Source organism: Vanessa cardui, chromosome 28 (assembly GCF_905220365.1).
Source record: "Vanessa cardui chromosome 28, ilVanCard2.1, whole genome shotgun sequence".
Classification (NCBI taxonomy): domain Eukaryota; kingdom Metazoa; phylum Arthropoda; class Insecta; order Lepidoptera; family Nymphalidae; genus Vanessa; species Vanessa cardui.
In genome coordinates this window covers 4,159,837-4,167,909 of record NC_061150.1, presented here as the reverse complement: position 1 = coordinate 4,167,909, position 8,073 = coordinate 4,159,837, and the positions used below count along the sequence as shown (strand labels likewise).

At 31.7% G+C, this 8,073-nt stretch overlaps 1 long non-coding RNA gene across 2 annotated transcripts; it reads left to right on the top strand.

Moving 5' to 3' along the window:
- On the top strand, positions 1-2,506 carry LOC124541343. 2 transcript variants are annotated; one of them, XR_006967243.1, is made up of 5 exons: positions 1-958; positions 1,285-1,452; positions 1,527-1,773; positions 1,946-2,117; positions 2,292-2,506. It is a non-coding gene; the product is annotated as an uncharacterized LOC124541343 (long non-coding RNA). The 2 variants fall into 2 exon arrangements; XR_006967244.1 differs by having other exon boundaries at positions 1,946-2,099; positions 2,292-2,440.
- The last annotated feature ends 5,567 nt before the right edge of the window (positions 2,507-8,073 follow it).

Sequence of the window (8,073 nt, the reverse complement as noted above, 5' to 3'; positions counted from 1 at the left end):
TTCTCCTCAAAGGGAGAGGAGGCCTTTAGCCCAGCAGTGGGAATTTACAGGCTATTGTTGTTGTTGTTGTTGTGTATGAAATTTCCGTATCTGTTCCATCTTTCATATTATTCTGGTCGTTTCTATTCAAGTAGCCCAATCTCCTATGCCAGACTTAACAAATAACTGTTGAAGAAAAAAATAAACATTGTTTATGTTCCACTAACAACTTATAAACACCGTATTTTTGGTTTGCTACAACCACCAAACTGTTATCTCTGATTTGTGGCAATTTGAGGAGAATAGGGAACATGCAAATATAATATTTATGATTTTTTTTTCTATTAAAACGTTAAAATATATAAAAGAAGGACCATTGTAAGGTTTATATTTGATAAAATGTTGTATTTTAACAATAATTAGGAATTAAAGTAATGTGAAATGGAACGTATTTCAAAACACAAATTAGCGTTCAGTGACGTCACTAATGTTATGACTATTTATTTGAGGTTATAGTAACTATAACATTACAACTGTTATAATCAAAACGAACATTGAAATGAAAATTAATTGCGGTTTTCGAATAAAAATGGAAGTTGGATTTGTCAAAGCAGACTCCAGAAATCAACCTAAAGTTACTGTTGATATGGTTGTAACTTATTTTATCGAAAGTGCAGAGTTTTCAAGTGTAGAAATTAAAGGAACTAAACTACTACGGTATGTGTAAATCATAGTCAATTTTGTATTTAATTCAGCGGCTTCTACATATAGTAATTATTTCAGCTCTACAAGAGAACTTACGGCGATAATGCAATCGGCTACGTCCAAATCAAAAGAGATGGAGAATTATGCACGGTAAAATGTAGAGTTACTCCGGAACATAAAGTACGGAAAGAAGGTTATCGTGTTACAGCGATTATAAATGAAACACAAGGCTCAGTTCTGTCCTGCAAATGTGAAGACTGTATAGATTCTGAAGGTAAAAAAATAGGTTTATTTTTCAATTAAATTCTTAGTTTAATGGCTTTTAATTGCCGACAGGGCACAGATTGGTTCGCCAATGTCACGTAGGATGGAGAAGATACGAATGAGATTGATCAATCTCACTTAGCCAAGTATAGTAGTAGTAATTTCCTTGTTAATCCTTAACCTAAAACAACACAAACATTAAGAGTTAATAATAATATAAATTAAAATAGTTGTTAATATTCTTAACAACATTTAAAATAAAATATGAGACTAAATTAGACTATTCACAAGGTTAATTTTTAAAAAAAGTTAAACTGTGGTGTGGATTATTGACAGGTGGGTGCAAGCATGCCGCTGCACTGTTATTATGGTTGCACAGAAGATCTGAGGAGCCTCCGATTACGTCCGTCACATGTTATTGGAAGAAGTCAAAATATCTACATGTGCTTCTGGAAAATCCTTTATAAAAGCCAAAGAAATAGAACATACAACAGTTTCTCTCAAGTAAGTAGTTTTACAACTTTATTGTTTAAAGAAATAATCAGATATATGTTACAATAATAACTGCACATTTTTAGATGAATATTTTAAGTGAATATGTAGATGCTGTCAAAAAAACAGATTGTCAAGCAAGTATTCTCCGTTACTTTCGAGAAGAACAACAAACTGTTAGCATTCACAAACTGTGTTCAAGCTTGATTGGGAAATTGGGCTCTGCACAGTCATTTCTTGAAATATTATCAAAGCAAATGACCACTGATAGTATTGAGATGATATTTCCACCACCAAACATCAAAGTGATTCACCATTGTGGTTCGAGTTGAGGTAAGTAGTTAGACTTCTAGTTTAGTTTATTTATGTATTTATTACAAAATATCATGAATCTATAATATCATGTACAGAAGTATAGTAAAAAATTGTCTTGACTGTCAAACTCACTTTCCTATACAAATATTACATGATTGAAATTTTTACTATAATGTTTTTATTTGCGTAGGTATGGAAGGATCACTGCCTCAACTCTTCATTAAACTGCTCATTCTTAAACTAAAATGGGTTCCCTTCTGAACAGAATTATGGGAGAACATTCCAAATTTACATCCATTGCAATGGATAGAGGAAAAAAACTAGAAAAAGAAGTTCTTAAAGTAGTGAGCACAAAAGCAAATGTAATTTATCATCACAGCTCTGTAAACTGCAACTGCAGTAATTTTCCGAATGCTGCCTAGCCAAACTAGATTTACAGAGTTCTCAAATTTCGGTTATTTAAATATTTTCAATAAAAGAATTTATAATGTTATGTTCAAGGCTTGTGTAGTAATATCATTGTTACCTCATTTCAGATTAAAATTGAAGAATCTGGACTTGTACTTAACGCTGAGTATCCTATTTTTGGTGCAACACCTGATGGGCTTACTGAAAATTATGTAGTAGAGGTGAAATGTCCTTCTACAGAAGCTACCGTACCTTCCTATGTTAAAAACAATAAAATAACACCAAAATTTTGGACACAAGTGCAACTTCAAATGTTTTGCAGTAAAAGAAAAATGGCACTTTTCTGTATAGCACATCCAGATTTTGAAAAATCTAAAGAAGTAGATATCTATAATGTGCCATTTGATGACAGTATTGAATCTGTTATGAATGCGGCAAAGAAAATCTGGATAGATGCTGTATTTCCAAAATTAAAAGATATATATAACTTTTAAGCACATCATTCTTTTAGTAAATAAAACTATGTTTTATTTACTAAAAGAATGGTGGGCTTACATAGCGGCAAAATACAGGTCCTTTTTTTTCTGCCAAAAATTATTTTGAACACACGAAATGAGTTTTTTACAATCATCTACTGAATTAACAATACGAAGTGGATCCCAACCCGATCTCTCCAAACCACGTATGGATAAACCTGAGTTATCTCAAGTCACACTTCGGAAGAGAAAAGAACCTGATTCAGATCATGAAGGTTTAAAAACTGATTTTACAAATTTCCGCAAAGAACTTATGGCTACGCTTAATAGTTTTGTTCAGAAACAAACAACAATCATGAATAAAATTTCGGAAGATGTATCAAGTATAAGGGACGAAATAGAAAAATTGCAAAAAACTACCAACGAACTTCTTTCGGAACAAACAATAATAAAATCGGATATTGCTGACCTTAAACATGCGAACAATGCAACGAATACGAAGCTTATTTACTTAGAAACTGATATCAACAATCTTAAGACTAACCCATCGGATCAGAAATCAGCAATAAACCTTAACTATGAAGATGTTGTTTCTGAACTCCATGAAAGAGAAATAAGGAGTAAAAATATAGTCATAGTTGGTATACCAGAGCCTACAGGAAGCAATAAAGAAGAAAGAAACGCAGCTGACAAGAAAGAGGTCAACAAACTGATAAAATTGAATTTTCCCGACTGTCCAGAACCAATCAAGATCCATCGAGCAGGGCAATATAAACCGAATAGAAATCGACCAATCAAAGTCTATCTTATATCGCAAGAAGCAGCAAGAAAAATTCTACGTAATAAGTCTATAATTAAAGAACCTTTTAAGATATATCATGATCAAACTGTGCACCAACAACAATATATGAAAAAACTGGTAGAAGAACTACAGCAACGTACTCAAAATGGTGAGAAAGACCTGACAATAAAATATATAAATAACACTCCTAGAATAATAAAACAGCATACAAAAAACTAAACACAGTAACCCAACATACACATAATGCAGCACGTGATAAAATAACATATGAAATTACAAATAAATATAACAACCTTAGTAAATGTACGTCGTCATTAAAATTTTTATATGCGAATATCCGAAGCTTAGTAAAACCTGGCAAAATAGATGAACTCCGGTGTATTATGGAAACAATAAAAAATATTAATGTGGTTGTACTGGTGGAAACTTGGATTAAATCTGAAACTGAAGCAAAATCATTACAAATACCTAATTATGAACATCACTATAACTACAGAACACATAGCAGAGGAGGAGGAGTATCTATCTTCATTCATAAGAACCTAAGACATGATTTCATAAGCGCCAAATGTGAGAATGATAATCATTACCTTTGGGTTCACCTAAAGAAATTTTCGTTAGATATTGGCGTCATTTACAAACCAGAAAGAACAAGTACCGCAAATTTCCTCGAAACCTTTTCAGAAGAACTACAAAAACGGAAAAGAACTATCCTCTTTGGTGACTTTAATTTCAATTTACTTAATAAAGATCATAATACATTGGCATATAAAGAAACTTTATTAGAAAATGGATATAGCATATTAAATAAAATAGATGCAAAGCATTGTACGCGAGAAACACCTACAACTAAAAAAAATATTGGATCATGTTGTAACCAGTTTAAAGGAACATAATTTTCACTTAACCATAATTGATTCCATCATGTCTGATCATAAGCAGATTTTCCTTGAGGTAATGCAATATAAACCTGAACCAACAAAAAAGATACAATACAAAGCTGTAAATTATAACAAACTATATAAAACTTTAGAAGCCCTAGATTGGACAGATAGTGATGTAGACTACGTTAAATTACACCAAAGAATAATACTGGCTCTCAATGAAAACAAGATGAAGAAAACTAAAATTTTAAATCCCCCCAGGTCCGAATGGATTAAAAACGATATCATTAACAAAATAAATAGAAGAAATGAACTATGGAAGGAATATAAAGGTAATCCGCATGATACGGACATAATAGCGAAGTTTAAGAGAGAAAGGCAGGACGTTTTTGAGTTGATTCAAGAAACAAAGAGTAACTATTATAATAAATCATTCAAAGAATGTGAGGGTAAGCCTTTGAAAATGTGGCAGTTAATAAACAGATTAACAAATAATAAACTTAAAGAAATTTGTGCTCCTTCTAAATTGAAAACTGATTCAGGATTTGTTACTAATTTGGAGGATATATGTGAAACATTCAATGATTTCTTTTCTAGTATTGGTATTTTACTAGCAAACCAAATACCAGCTATATATCATCACCACCATATTACCGAAAACACTACCTGTACACATAAACTAGCTAAAATAACACCTACCACTGTCACTGAAGTAGAAAAAATAATTTATTGTCTTAAGACAAATACTAGCATAGGAATAGATGGTATCAGCGCAAAGGTCATTAAGTCATGTAAAATAATAATATCTTCTACTCTAACGAAGTGCATTAATAAGTGTCTTAATGAGGGAATATTTCCAGACGTACTTAAGATAGCAAAGATAACCCCAATTTACAAATCGGGATCTAAAGATGATGCAGGTAATTATAGACCAATCTCGGTTCTCCCCGTAATGTCAAAAATATTTGAAAGGATACTACATAATAGGTTATTACAGTACCTCAATTCTTTTAATTTTTTATTTGACCAACAATATGGATTTAGGAAAAAATCTAACACCCTAGCAGCTGCAGTAGACCTTACAACCAGAATTAAAATCAATATAGACCAAAAACATATAGCCCTAGGCGTGTTTATAGACTTAAAGAAAGCATTTGACACTGTTAGCCATCATTTACTTCTTCGTAAATTAGCATCAATTGGAATTACTGAAAAGGCATACAACATCTTTGAGTCTTACCTAAGAGATCGTTATCAGGTGGTCAAAATAGGCGATCACACTAGTACGCCCAAGCCAATTAAATGTGGCGTCCCTCAGGGATCCATACTGGGACCACTACTTTTTCTGATTTATATAAATAATATACACAAAATAGGTATAAAAGGGCACATTTCTTTATATGCTGACGATACTTGTCTTTTTTACTTTGGTCATAATATTGAAACTATAATACAGGACGCACAGGATGATCTTAATATATTAGAAAAATGGTTTTTACAAAATTTATTAACTGTAAATGCAGCAAAAACAAATTACATAATCTTTTCGGCCAAAAACAAAAAAAATTCACGATCATGCACCACTAACTATAAATGGAATTATTCTGGCCAAAGTAAACAAGGAGAAGTATCTTGGACTCACACTAGACAGCAAACTTCAGTGGAAACCGCACATAGAAAGCTTACGATCCAAAATAAACAGTCTCACTGGTGCTTTACGAAATATATCGAATTGCCTTCCTTTAAAAGTACGCTATACCGTATACAACTCTCTGGTAAAACCTCATATTGACTATTTTATTGAGATATGGGGAACAGCTGCAAAAACCCACCTCGATAGGTTACAAAGAACACAAAATAAATTAATTAAAGCTCTTTTTAGATACAAACATCTAACACCAACCCATAAAATTTACGATGACACTAAATTATTTAATATTACACAAATTTACAAATACAATACAGCTATGTTGATAAGAAAAATTCTAAACAATAACATTCACACACAAATTAAATTAACAAAAAACATACAGACACAAACACGAAGCTCACGACGGGCACATAACATTCAAGTATATAAACCTAAAACTAATTACGGAAAAAAATGTATTTTGTACCAAGGAGCACGAATTTATAATTCATTGCCAAATTATATAAAAAACGCAAAAACAATATATATTTATAAAAAATTACTTAAAGATCACATTTTCAAAGGTAATGATTAAATAATCATATTTCAAAAATAATGTTTTTAAAAAAAAAAATCTAACGACATGTAAACCGGCCTTTATGCTATTCTCAATAACAAGACAATTATTGAAATGTACCTACATATTCACAAATGTTTTTGTTAATCAAGTTTTTTTGTAATACCGTCTATTTATTTGCGCACTCTGTATATTAATTGTAACTAATTTGTTAAGTTTATTTATTTCTCCTCGAAGTGATTGTAATCTTGAGAAATAAAGTGGTTTTAAACCGTAAACCGTTTTGTATGTACAGTTTTTTATTGAATTTTAATTACATTTCTTGTAAGGTGATTGTAAATTAATAAGAGCACAGCATACTTATGATTTTAAAGCACATCTTTTTGTAAAACCTTTTAGTAAATAAAACTATGGCTTGTATGTATAGTTTTTTATTGAATTTTAATTAAAAATGATTGTAAATTAATAAGAGCACAGCATATTCATAACTTTTAAGCATATCAATCTTATAGTAAATAAAACTATGTTTTGTATGTATAGTTTTTATTGAATTTTAATTAAAGGTGATTGTAAATTAATAAGAGCACAACAAATGATTATGCTATGGTCTAAATTCGGAATTAAAAAATGATCCACACAAGCATGTGGCTTCAGCAAAGAAAATTCACGTAGTCTTCTGATCACACTTTCAATATGTATTCTAAGGCTTGCAATTTTTTTTGACCTTAAAACATCATCTCTAGAACTTTTCTTAGTATTGTTAACGCTAGGTGGTCTAATCAATTCAAATTTGTTCTTTGCCAACAGTCCTTCAATGCGCTTGAATCCTCTATCTGCCATGATGCAAGCTCCAGGTGGTAAAATATCCATAAATCCAGATTCTTCAAAAATTTTTAAATCAGATGTTCGACCACCAAAACCTTCTGAGATAAAATTTATAAGCCCGTCAGGTGTTGATGATATCAAAGATTTTATAGTGTTACATCTCTTGTAAGATGAATAGGTCAGGGATTGGTGTACTGCATTACTGGGAATTTCTATTTCTATTTCGAGACAATCAATTATATAGTATACTTTTGAATAACAATTTCTAAAGCTAATAGGCAAGTTGGCAAGAACTGCCTTTTCTGATGGTTTTATAATCATCATCATCATCATCAGCCCGTTTTCGTCCACTGTTGGACATAGGCCTCTCCAAGTGCATGCCACTGTGGTCTTTCTCCGGCTACTCGCATCCAGCTCCTGCCTGCCGCCTTGCGTAAATCGTCACTCCACCGTGCCTGAGGATGGTTTATAATAAATGTCCTTAATACATCAGCCATTCTCCTGCAATTTTTAGAAAATATACTACTTGCTGTTGTATGATGCATATCAAAATCTTCTGATAAGATAGTAAATGATTCATTTAGCCGTAACTTTTTTAAAATTAAGCTAACATGATTAAGACTGCATTTTAGGTGTTTTTGTAAGAAATCCAAAAGAATAATGCTAGAAAGTGGAATTCCTATGTACAGCTGAGGCTGTGCCATTATCCTACCCAT